Raw genomic sequence first — 13,720 nt, 5'->3', positions numbered from 1 at the left:
AGCGAGGATTACTGTGTTCCAGGATTTATCCTCCCTCACCCTTCCAAAGAGGTGGATGTGCCTACGCCTGACGAAGTGGTTGAGTTGAAAAAGTGTGCGTTACAGATGGGGTTTCCCTTTCTCGATCTCCTACAAGCTTGATGGCCAGAAGTACAGGCTCGCAACTGAGGAGGAAATAAATAGAGCCATGAGAGTGCTACTCAGTGAGGAAGGAGTCGCCCCGGGGTCTCAGATGGAGAATGGAGAAGACAGAGGATGGAGCATCAAGGGACCAAAAAGAAGGGAAATCCCGGACTCCAGGAAATTTACAAAAGCTCAATGCCTCCCCGTCTACCACATCCTGATCATATTCTTGGGGGCGAAACAGGCTGATTTTGACATGGAGATTCACTCGCTGCGGTATAGTTTGGTTCTTCAGGACATCTGACAAGTGACTCTAGATTATAGCTGTGTTCCCTAGGGGTATTTTGGAAAAAAAGGGAGAGAACTGTCTGTACCTTAAGAGCTGTTAAGGGCTGAAGGTTTTGGTTCAGGCTTTCAGAGAGTTTGCAACAGTTTTTCGTTTGGGGCTTGTTGGAGCTTGGGGCAAGGGTGGGGGCACTCGACTTTGAGGCGCATAGAGATGCGGCCTGGGCTACAGGCTTGTTTGGTGGCTCAGACTCTCCTGGTGATTGTCACTGGGAGGGACAGAGTGCTGAGATGGTGGGGGGGTGTAGAGGTGGGAGGGGGATTTTGGGGGGTTTGGTTGCATGTGATGGCTCTTGTAATGTTCACCTATGTAATCGATCCTCTTGAGCTTGGGTGGCTTATGTTCTCTTTGAGACTCATTTTGGGCATAGGACTTGTATATGGCTGAGATAGGCGGAACTGATAAGGGTGACAGTCTGCATGTATGTACACTGAATGTGATGGGGCTCAATTCCCCCACAAAGAGGTTGCAGGTTGCCATATAGTTTAAGAAATCGGGGATTGATGTCCTATTTTTACAGGAAACCAGATATCAGAGGGGTGAAGAGCGAAAGATTCTGTGTGGCCTTATAGGAGGTGAAAACTGGGGGTCAGGAATCTCCAAGGAGGCGAGAGTGGGGATCTTGGTATGGAAAGGGCTTCAGCTGGAGGTAACAAAGAAATTGGTTGATATAGAGGGGAGGGCCTTGTTAATCTCAGGCTTGATTAAGAACATAAATGTGACCTATGCAACAATACAGGCCCCAAACCACGGCTAGCAGAGGTTCCTACAAAGAACGTTAGAAAAAATAATGGTAGAGGCACAGGGACACCTTATTCTGGAGGGTGACTTCAATGTCTGTATGGAGGTGAACCTGGACAGGCGGACTAGGCAAGATGGGGAGGGGAGCTTTAAAAACAGGGAGACGCCAGGCTCAACATGGTCATGGAGGTCTATGGTTTGAGGGACATTTGGCGGTGTTTACAACCACAGGTGAAAGAATTTACCTTCTATTCCGCCCCACATGGTACTCTCACGAGAATAGACTACCTGTACATATCGAGGGAGTTATGGGAAGTGGTAAGGGACTCAGGGATTCACCCGATCTCATGGTCAGACCACAATATGGTCTTGGTAGACATTCATTGGGAGGGATTGTACCCCAGAAACTCCAAATGGAGATGTAACGATTTGTTGCTGAAGGACCGAGTGTTTAAAGGAGAAATTGATAACAAAATTAGGGACTTTTTTGCCACCAATGACATGGAGGAGGTGAGGAAGGGCATGATGTGGGATACGGCTAAGGCCACCTGGCGGGGCCTACTGATTGGGGAGGGGGCCCTTAAGAAAAGGGAACACACACTCATAGAAAAAGGTCTAAGGGAAAGAATAGGTTCCCTGGAAAGGCATGCTCAGTCGACACCCGGAAACAGGGAGGACTTTATTTTGGAAGCCAGGGCTCTGAGAGAGGAGTTAAAACTGCTGGAAGAGGGGAAAATAGTTTGCAGCGTACAGTTCCTTCAACAGAAATTCTATGAGAAAGGTGGCAAGGCTGATGCACTTTTGGCCGTGAGACTGTGAGGACAACGGGCAGAGAGATGGGTCACAGAGATCGAGGACAGGGTGGAGGGAGAAGGGAATACAGTGGAAGGGGTTTCAGAAGCATTTGCTTTGTTCTACAAGGATCTTTACAAAAGCGAGGGGAAGGCTCCCAGGGAAGAGATCAACCAATATCCTCTCTTCAGGGGACTGAGACAGAGGCCACAGAGGTCCCGATCACAGGGGAGAAAATTCAGGCCGCTATATGGCGTCTCCCACTGGGGAAAGCACCCAGCTCAACGGTTTCACCCTAGGCTTCTACAAGACTTTCTCTGCGGTCCTGCTTCCCTTCCTGATGCTATCCTTGAATGATATTATGGAGATAGGGAGAGATCCCAACTACTTTATACAGGCCCTCATTACAGTTATACCCAAAGAGGGCAGGGACGCTAGAGCCTGTGGCTCCTATCTCCCAATCTCACTTTAAAATATAGATGCCAAAATCTATGCTAGGGTCCTGGTGGCAAGTCTGGAGGTGCATCTGCCAAAAATGGTTCACTCTGACCAAGTGGGTTTTGTGAGGGGACGCCAGGGAGCATACACCATGAGAAAGACACTGCACCTGATAAATGAGGCCCGGGAGATGGAGGAGACCCCACTCCTCTTTCAGTAGATGCTGAGAAATGATAGGGTGGAATGGGATGTCCTTGAGGCGGTCCTCATCATGATACGGCTTGGCGAGAGATTTATACAGGTTACTATGACAATCTACTCTTCCCTGAGGGAGTGTGTCTTGGTTAACAGGGGATACTCGAAGTGGTTCAGCATGGGAAGTGGGAGGATGCAGAGTTGCCCGCTTTCCCCAACACTATTTGTGCTCGCTCTGGAACCCCTCGCTCCCGGACTGAGATAGGATCACCGGGTGGAAGGGATTAGGGTGGCCGGGAAAATGTATAAATTGGGCTTGTATGCCGATGATGTGGTACACCCACTGACCGAGGTCGCAGCCGCAGTTGAGGCGATTGAGGAATATGGTTAACTAACGAGTTCCACAGTTTGGATGCAAGGACCGGGATGCTGACCCCACCTGATTTCTGTAATTTAAACCTGGGTACGGATATGCAATGTGCTTGAGCTGCTCTCTGAGGCCGGCTTGAAGTTTGTGGAGTGAACCCGCTTGCCAAATAGTGATGTGCCTTGTCGACAAGGCATTTATGTATGAAGGCAAAAGAATTGAGAGAGACTCTTTGGGCTACTGAGAGCCAGCGCAAATTACGCCTGGTGTCCGTTATGTGTTTGTTCCTAGGTATGTTCAAGACAGACCTAATGGTGTTATTTTGGGTGACTTGAAGCTTGCTAACTTTATGTTAGCTGGTTCCTAGATAAAGGGCATTGCAATAGTCTAGCTTAGACATAATCAAAGTTCTGGCAAGGATGATGCAGTTCGCTGTGGTAAGGAATGGGCGGCAGGCTGTGATGAGTTTGCATGTGTAGGCAGATGCTGAAATCACAGTATTAGTTTGTCTCGAGAGAGATAAGGGGGAATCGAGGTAGATATCTAAGGTTTTGGTGTCATTAGTAACCTTGATAATGTTGCCATCAATGATAAAGGATTTGAAGGTGTGGTCTAATCTGCTAAATCGGTGGGAGGAGCCCGGGATGAAGAGTTCTGTCTTATCATCATTAAGACAGAGCTTGTGTTGAGCACTCCAAGCCTGGATGACCTGATAAACATTGTTTAAGACTTTGGTGTCAACTATATGGTCACCCATGATAGGGATGAGTATCTGGGTGTCATCTGCATAATTAGTGTAGGTGACACCCAGATAGTCAAGAATATCAAAGAGTGGTTTCGTGAACACGTTGTATGGCATGGGTGAAACACAAGATTCTCGGGGGACCCCGCATAAGACTGGATATGGTTCAGCCGAGGCAGAGGGGGAGAAGACGCTCATGGATCTTTTGGCCAAGAAGGATCTGATCCAAGTGGTAGCTTTCTCTGAGAAATGGGCTGCCACTTTGAGATGTCGAGACAGGATTTGGTGGGTCACCAAATCAAAAGCTGCTGATAAGTCCAGTAGTAAAAGGAGGGTGATCTTGCTGTTATCTTTCAAGTCCTCAATTTGAGTTTTTAGGTCGATAAGGGCAATTTCTGTTCTGTGCTTGGGACGGAAGCCAGATTGTCTGAGGCCAAAGAGATTATTACATTCTAGCTAGTCCTCAATCTGTAAATAAGCTGTTCGGTCTACAATTCTCAGCAGGAACGGCACAGTTGTGATGGGCCATTGATTAGTGGGTATATTTGGGTCTAAGGAGGGTTTTTTGAGAAGGGGGATGACTCAGGCATCCTTAAGGTTATCAGGTACGGTGCCCATACTGAATTACGTGTTTATAAACGCTGTGATGAACAGAGCTAGTTTGTGGGAGGCCTCCTTTATGATGAGAGCTGGGCATTTGTCGCCCTGGCAATTGGAAGGTTTGAGTTTGCTAATGATGTTTTCTACCTCTAGGATAGTTAGAGGTGAGAAGCTGAAAGGTTTATGAGTGTGACGTATGATTAGTTTTGTCAAAGGTGGAGTTAAGCTGAGAGTTAGACTGGAGACTACATTTTTTGGCATTGATTTTAGCCTGGAGTTGCTTTAGGTATTCGCGCAGTGAATTAAGTTTTCAACATTCTGGTGGTAAATAAGCTACCAAATGATATGTGTTTGCTATCTCTTGAGTTGAAATCCAACTGAAATCCTGAAGTTTTCTTTTAAACCATAGTGGGTTGGACAATAGTTGCTTGAGGGAACTGCCAATCGACTCTAGGAGGTTTATCATGGAGATACGTCATCCAGTCAGAGAAGAATTACAGTTAGACCACATCTCTCTATGGATCATCTCCCACATCAGAGGGTGCAGAGGGTTACTGCATTTTTACGTGAACAAGGCAAGTCTGTTCCAGTTTACCATGCATTTCGAAGAGTTCAGACCCAGCTCCCTCTGGAGGATGGCAATTGGTTTAGACAAAGGGACCCCTAAAACTCTTTTCCAAAACATACCTTCCAGACGGCTCCAGAGAGAGTCAGGAATATTAAACATAGCCTCAGCCCCATAAATCACTGCAGGGACCGCGTTGGCTCTGTAAAATATTACAACTGGTAAGATGAAAAAACTACCAAACCTTCTGTTCAGCGCACAAGCGTGGCTGGTCGATATTTTTATTTTCTCCAGAAGGTAAGTTGTCATAGGAACTTCAAGTTTAGAATTACTCAACCAGACACCCAGGTACTTAAAAGATGGTACATGTTCGATCTTCTCTCCATCTAAGTACAGGGAATAGTGTTTTTTTCCCCTGTGAACACTTGCCAAACAACATGGTCTTGGTTTTCCCATTGTTGATTTCAAGGCCGTTCTTTTTAATATAATGTTGTCAGGAGTCCATTGCCTTTGAAGACCAACAGGGGTCTGGTCGATTAATACGATGTCATCGAGAGGATAGCTCAGAGGCAACGTGCTCGCCTTGGAAGCAAGAGGACACAGAACAACACAGGTTCGATCCCCGGGTCCGCGCTTAGAAACCTCTGGGTATTAAGCGCATTATAAATATCATATCATATCATATCCGCGTATAAAAGACAAGGCAATTGGACTCCTTCGACCTTAGAGAGAAATGATCTAGTAGACACAAAGGCTTCAGGCATGTCCTCCATAAAGAAGTTAAAAAGAGCTGGGGCCCCTGCTTAACCCCTCTAGCAGTTGTTATTACGCTGGAAAGAGACCCTGCCTTGTTCAGTTGGACCCTTAAAGAGGTGTCAGAGTGCATTGCCATGAAGGGGTTGAGTATACATTTTGGGCACTCTCTCTTTTTTAATTTTGACCAAAGTTTAGATCTGTAAACTTGGCCAAATGCTTGGACCAAGTCCACAAAAACCATGTATGTATTAGGTTTGTTTTTCCCAGAGTTGTCTTTAAGTGTTTGTAGTAAAAGAATATTCACCACAGTGCCCAAACCCTTAACAAATCCACTTTGAAGTGGGTAATAACATCTGGTTTCCTCACACCATGATTGAAAATGGTCGAGGATAGTGGTGCTATATAGTTTGTCGATAACGTCGAGGAGAGCGATAGGGCGATCATTTTTTGGATTTCCTTAGTCACCTTTTTTATGGATAGGGACCACTATCGCTCTCCTCCAAGAACTCGGCAACTGATGACAGATAGCAATTTGGTTAAATAAAGTGGAGATGAATATGGCCCATTTGTCTGGGAATTCCTTGAGCATACAGTTAGACAGCCCATCGGGTCCTAGCGCTCTAGAACCTTTCAGCCTATTAATTTGTCTTGCAAGGTCGCTCTTGTAGGTGAGAGATAGCCATAAACCAGGACACACAATGGGGCTGGTGGTTTCATTGATGTCACAATTCGAAGAGTAAAGTGTGCTGAAATGATTAATCCAGGTTACCTCGCTGATAGGATTTGATTGATCTGGTTTAGAAACTGACTCTTCTGGTTTTAATAATGACCAGAATTTCTTGCGGTCTTTACCAACCAATGCTTTTAGCATGGATTCTGAATCATTCTGGTACCGCTGGTGTTTCGAGGCTTCAAGCCAGTTTGTGTATCTTGATTTAACAGGGAGGGCTATACGGTAATCGTTAACCAGACCTGATTTAGTCGCTTTAGGTAGCAAATTTCACGCCTCTTTTCTTCGGGCCACCACTTCAGTATCTAAAGTGTGCTAATGGGTTTGGCTGAAAATACTCTTCTTAGGGCATTAACGAAATTGTCCAAAAGTGGTGATCATTGCACCGAAGAGCCTATGCATATGAAGTCAAACGTTAAGGCTGTTATTCTTGTGTTGGATAATTTCAAACCGAGGCCCCCATTACAGGTGTCAAGTGGTGTTGACATTCGGTCCCTAGATGGAACTGGTGACAGCCATTCCAACAACAAAAGATGGTGGTCGCTATTTGTTGACTTTATGACCTGAAACTGCTTGACCAAAGGCAGAAAGTTGTTGGAAACATAAATATAATTCAAAACCGAAGTAGAAATCCTTTGCTCCCATGTTGGTTGGGAATGAATGTCGCCTTGGCAATTTCATGCATGTCTCTGGAGTGCATGAGGGAGGACCATGGGTTTCGAGTTAATAGACCAGGGATTGTCAATATTCCATGCGCCAACTTGTTTTTCATTATTAGCCAAATCTGGAATATTGAGGTCCCCAGAAATGATGACAAATGTGAACTGTTGATTAGTGAAGGCATCATCCAATAGGTCAGTGACCTGATCGATAAACGCTTCCGTTGTGATCAATACAGGATTCCAGTACACGTTGATGATGATAATTTTGTTCACAACTTCAGGCGTTATTGATACTGCCTCACTTTTCCAGCTGACAACTACTGCTTGCATTAAAGCATTTGTTGAAATGTAATTTAAAAGGGATAGATGGCTGCCTGATTTCACTGCTGCCAAGAGGCCTGCGAAGGGATGGCCCGCGAACCTTTTAGAAGCAGGATTTATTGATATTTCAAAACCTTCCAGAACTAGTTTTTTGCTCAGCCAGGTCTCCTGCAGGCAGATCAGCTAAAACTCCCCCAATTTCATTTTATCCGGTTTGTTCAGATGACCAAACTCCCTAGTGTTCCAAGAAGCAAGCTTTAAGGTTTCTGATGCAGATGAAAAAGCACTTGAAGATGGTTCTTCTCGATGTAGTCCTTGAAGTGAGCTGGTGGGTTGTGAGCAATTGTTAAGATTCGATAGAGCTCCAGCGAGCCAGGTCCAGTCAGCAGCAGCCAGGCTATATTCTTTTGGGATTACCCTCGCTCGGCACAACCCACTTGGCAAACTGATGACTCTTAATGCAGAGTGACATTTATTTTTAGTCTTGGACCTGACGGGACTCTACTCACACCTAGGGGGTCATTAAAGATATTTGGTGAGGTCAGGCGTGATGATTTATTCTCGGTTATTGATCCCCCTCCATTGATATTTTTTATGTTCTTTGTTTCTTATGAGAGTTTAAGGCGGGTTCGTGGTATCTCGTCTGACTGGTTTACAACCGTCAAGTCAAACCCCGAAAGTAATAAACTCTCGGATGCCTCAAGCATCATATTCTTGACTAATGCTGACTTGATGTGCAGATACACACCGTCTAGTTGTCTTTCGTCACAGAATTCCATCAGTGAGAAATCGGAGGAGTGAAGCTGTCTTAAATCTAAGAGAACGGGTGTGGAGGATTTTATGACCAAGTCTCTCCACAACCCGACTATTGCTACATCCTCTGAATTAGTTTGCTTTTAAATCTTCCAATCTTCTTGGGTTTCCTCCATGAATGTCGAGGCCGTTGTGTTGCAAAGCAACTTGTTTGATAGATTTGTAGACCCTAGGGGTACCTGGACGTTTGTTTATTTTAGCTCTCTGTCTCTTCTTAGCAATAGTTATGAAAGGAAGTGAAGCTGGAAAAGGTGTCGTTGTCTCTTCTTTGTCAATGTTATCCTTAAATTCCTTTATGGACATGGCTGCTGTCCTGGCTGTGGCCTGTGAATTTGTAGATAAGTCTAGAGCACTGTTGAGGTTGGACTTAGGAGTGTGGTGCTGAGATGTCTTGCTAAAGATTTAACGCTGGCGTCCGTGGGTGGGCTCGAGAGCCTTGTGTGGCCTCTGCAGCAAGTTTTTAATGCCATTTGTCGGGGTGCTGGTTTTGGTGCTGCCATCACAGAACTCTGTTTTGAGTTTGGATGCTCTAGCTGGTCGTCCTTGGCAGATGGATTGCTGTTATCTCATTCAGAGAACCCTGATGACTTTTGCTGGTTAAAGTTTGAGAAGACCAGGTTACCAGATACTCCCTTGCCTTCATCAACCACCAAGATGTTGTTTAATGTCTCATTATTGCATATGTTTGGACCCATCTCCCGAGGCTTAAGGAGGGTTTTTTCCCTTTGTAGGTTCTTGGGTATTTCTGGCCAAGCAGAATATTCTTTTGGCAGGTCCACTGGCGATGACTGATTAATTGTCTGAACAGTCTTTGTACAGGTTGTGCATTCATCACGACCAGGCATACTGCCAGTGGGGCTATGAGCTTTCTTCCCTAGAGATAGATTTTCATGTGCCGTGACAAAGCCTTCGAGGTAGTCAAAGTTTTGTATGTCTCATGGCCACTAGAGTGGTGTGGTCTTTAAGGGTGTTGTTTAGCTGTTCATTTAACTTGGTAAAAGGCGCCAAGGCAATAGTGATCGTGGACATGATGGAAAATAGATAAAGTTTTTCTCTCTTGTGAGGCAAAATTGATGGTTGGTTCTCGAGGCAGCCGTCCGTCTGAGTCACATGAGCGACCGGTCCTGGGGGCGTGGGTACAGAATTGTTGATGTGCGAACCCTCTACTTCCCCGATGGCTGAACTATCTTCTACACATGGAGGCATAACAAAGTCTATGTGTAGGTCTGTCAATGATGGTTCTAGTCCCATCTAAAGGCTGCGGCGGCTGCCTACTAATCCCAAGGCAAAGGAGATTTCATCTTCCGGTGTGGGTCTCCTTGATCTTGTCCTTGCTGGATGGGAGTTCTGTCTCCCCCGAGGGTCCCGATTGTAAACGAGGACTCCAAGAGCTGGCCCGTAACCTCCTGAGGTCGTGGAACGGCAGGTACCAAGATGTTAGATCGAGCTCCGTTATTACCATGGGTTTGGGCACCACTTCGCTTGTTGGGGCTAAACATCAGGGGGAAGGGATATGATTGTTTGAGCCTAAGGTTAGATGCAGTGAAGTTAAACAGAGCAATTAAGTTTGAATTTGCGACCTGATCTTCAGAGGGGCCCTGTAGGTCTCTATTGGGCCACCTCCGTGATTCTATACTTTCCAAGAGGTCTGCATCTGATGGATCACCATGACTGGGTTCGAAGGTAGGTGCATTCAATTTCTTGGAAAACATCGAGGGCACTTTTGGACCTGGTACAGTGACATGTTTTACCAGTTTGTGGAATACACGATCTTTGCGTGTCGGTTTCAAAGTTATATTGCCCTTTTTATTTTTTTCCACTGAGTGTCCCACCGCAGTGTCACTTACTGATGCCTTAGAAATGCTTGGTCACGTCTTCTCTGCCAAACAATTAGGGGCTGGACTTGATCGATGAAGGTATGTCTTCGAGGTCTGGACTGCCAAAATCATTGCCTACCTGAGTGACTGCCCCTAAGACCTGCCCAAACTGAGTGCCCACAGGTGAAAAGAGCCACTGGTCCATAATGTTCAGTTGTTAGCAGCTTCTTAGCTGCATGGCCTCATACATCAGCCACCGGTATGCTTCGCTACTTACAGTGTTCTTGTGAGCAAGCAAGCGTGGAGCAGATGCGGAGTCCCACGAAGCAAACAGAGAGAGCAGGTCTTAAAGCAGTAAGGTTCGTAATGAAGAAATGCCAGAGAACAGACTCAGCAAGTCTGAAATGTGCCAGTAATAACAGACCACAATTCCAGGCAGCAAAAGAATCCGTAGCACGTGAAGCAGAGTCTTAGGCACAGAGACACTCTGCAACAGAGATATATAATCCCAAAAGTATGGTGCGTTCAGAGTTCATTCATGAAAAAGGAAGCACGTACACTACTAACATTTGGGCTAAGTGGGAAAACTCCTTGACCAATTTAGGAGGAAAGGGATAGATCCCACTAGTCGCAATGGCTCAAATTGTCACCCCTGTGGCTCACAAAATGACTAATATGACACATTTATATCACTTCTTTTTTGCCACTGGAGGAAAAAAGAAAACATAAAGGTTTTGCCAGTCAAGAAATGTAGGTCCTGAAAAGTCATGCTCTCATCTACTAAAGGACTGTAAAGCGATACAGCCTTTTATCATGCCGAAGGCTACAGATATTCTTGGGCATGTTTTTACATGGAAATTCAAACTCAAAATTGCTGGTAGTAGATGGCAGCAATATTAATCTTTTATATTTGGAGCACTGTTTTAAAGTTAAAGGTGTTTATCCTCTAAATAGACAGTGCATTTTGTCCCTTTTGTTGAAACTACCAAATTTGAAGCTTATCTCAACAACTGATTAGGCACAAGTCGAGTTTATTGTCACTTCACGTGGGGATATTGTTATGTTGGGTTTTTACTTAAAAATGGTTACAAATGCTTTTGGGTTATAATATGTGAGTAACCTGAGGGCCTCCTCACTTCTTTTCCCCCTGGATCCTCCTCTCAGCTGGCCAGAGAAAGGCCATTGCTTTGGATCTTGACCCTGGGGACGGATATGCGATGGAGGATCACCTAGGGAGTGGGGAGAGGACATCCTCAAGTGAGACATGGTATCCCCATTCTCTTTTAAAACTGAACCTTCCATCCCTCAAGCCTTTGTAGGCTACTGTCATGCCTTTTCCTTTATTTTCCTCCAAAATGTCCCCCAAAATGATCACCTTGAGACTGGGATGAGGAAGAGACCAACTATGAGGATACATCCTCATTTAGGTGAGTGAATATCGGGGGAGGTTTGGGAGCATTATTTTGTTTGTCTCTACTCTTGACCCCAGTTGTGGTTGATACCATCTACCCCGCACATTTCTTGGCGTGATTGTCTTAGCTTTGATGCTGCTTCTATTCCATTGTCTATTAGGAGGTGCAAGATTTGTTATGCTCCTGGTCCGGATAGGCTGTCAAATGCCACATTGAAATCTTATCCGGAATTATGGGCAAACGTCTTATTGGGTTTATTTAAGAACATTTTACAAATGCAGGTAATTGCTCCATCTTGGAGAGATGCCCTAACTATAGTAACTTTTAAGAATGTTGTTAGGTCTAATCCATCAAATTACCGACCCATATCCTTGTTGGCTGCTTCTTATAAGATATTTTCTACTCTTCTTTTGAAGGAACTTGAATTGTGGGCTAGCACTGCAGATTGCTTAGATTGGCATTAATCTGGTTTTAAGAAGGGTGTAAGTACTTCATTACATTCTCTGTTGGTTCAGTTATTATTGAGGCAGGAAAACACATTTAAAAGGCCTTTGTATTTGGCTTTCTTCAATATTTCAAAGTCCTTTAACTGCCTCATCAGACCTCATTATGGCAAAAGATGAGAGCTCAGGGATGTCCATCTTCACTATTGAGTATTCTGGAAACTATGCACAGAGGTACCAGACTTAGAGTAAGAATATATCAACGTGGTCAATTTACCAATTGGTTTGAGACTCCATAGGACCTATGGCAGGGCTGCGTTTTGGCCCCCTTTTTATATAATCCGCATATATTTGATTTGGGTGTTGCTCTTCAGACCATTGTGGCTAATCCCTGGAATCTGGTTCGTGCCAAACATTCAATATTTGCTACATGCATATGATATTGCTTTATTTGACTACACTCCAACAGGCTTACAGTGTTCCGTAACTGCTGTAAAGGAATATTTCAGGGATCTAGATTCAAATTTGAATATTAGCAAATCTAAAGTTTTGGTTATGAACCCTTTGAGGAAAGCGAGCTTGAAGAATTCTGTCAATTGGTTCATTAAGGGTCCAAAACTTGAGATTGTTAGTGAATTTAAATATTTGAGGGTGTGCATTAATTCCACCAGAGTGAAACACATCTTGAATCTGTCTGCAAAAGCTGTGATTTTGGCTGATACCGTTCAATTCATTCAAGTTTAGTCACTTATTATTTCTGTCCTGTGCTTTTACCATCAAAAAATGGTTCAGAAATTACTTTGTGGTGCAGCGACTATTGATGACAATCTGGAATGGTCAAAAAAGCAGACCAAACTATGGAAGATGGGTTTGTCCCTACCTCAAGGGGTCTTGTTGCCTGTTATGGAATTACGATTCCAGTGTGATTTTATTATGGGTTGCTCTGTTTGTGTGAAAAGTTTAAATGTATCTATGTCACACAATACATACAATAAAAATAACAAAATTACGTTTTTCATTGATTTTTAAAGGTTTTTATTGTTGTAACTTAACCATAGCAACCCTTTAACAATGTATTTTCAACTGACTTTCACAGGTTTTTATTAATGCAACTTAACCATAGTGTCCTTTTAACAAAAGTTTTACATTGAATTTAAATGTTTTTTTTATAACTAATGAAGTTTCATGATGTGCCAGCACTGTAAGTAAGTTATTATTAATTCCATGTTTAATATACATTTAAGAACCATAACTCACATACATATATTTTGCAGTGCATACTGACATGTGTCACTTTGAGCAGAACACGTCGGGGATGCAAGTCATGGTTGAATTCCCTAGATCATGAGGCTCAACCATTATCCCAGTCCCAACAAACCTCCCTCAATAGCCACTGGACCCAGGGTGCAGCCTGGTGCAGTTCATACTATACTATAATTGGTTTGTGGGCCACTGTGCACGGCTTGTGGCCTTGACCACAAACCCTGGGGCTTGGTCTTCAGAGATGTTGCCGGCCCTAAAAATAACCCATAGTAGAGATTGGGCCTTACCTGCTGCCAGTACCAGTGGCCACTATAGCCCAATTGCGGGACAGTGGCCTCTGTCCATGCCTTGTGGCCATGGCTACTGTCCACAATCTTGGGGCCATGAGTTTCTACCATGTTGCCTGTGCCATGAATAAACCCGCAGTAAACATTGTCCATGTCTTGTAGCCTGGCCCAGTGGTCACACTATACCTCAATAATGGGAATGTAGGCAACTGTCATGTTTTGCTGCTATGGACAGTGTCCACAATCCCTGGGGCTTGGCAGGGAAATCAGGGTGGCTTCTCACCGCGGGTGACTGTACCTCTTCTCC

This window comes from Ambystoma mexicanum, chromosome 7p, assembly GCF_040938575.1.
Source record: "Ambystoma mexicanum isolate Mex_15411 chromosome 7p, UKY_AmexF1_1, whole genome shotgun sequence".
NCBI lineage: Eukaryota > Metazoa > Chordata > Amphibia > Caudata > Ambystomatidae > Ambystoma > Ambystoma mexicanum.
The sequence above is the reverse complement of the archived record's forward strand: the minus strand, read 5'-3'. Positions refer to the sequence as shown.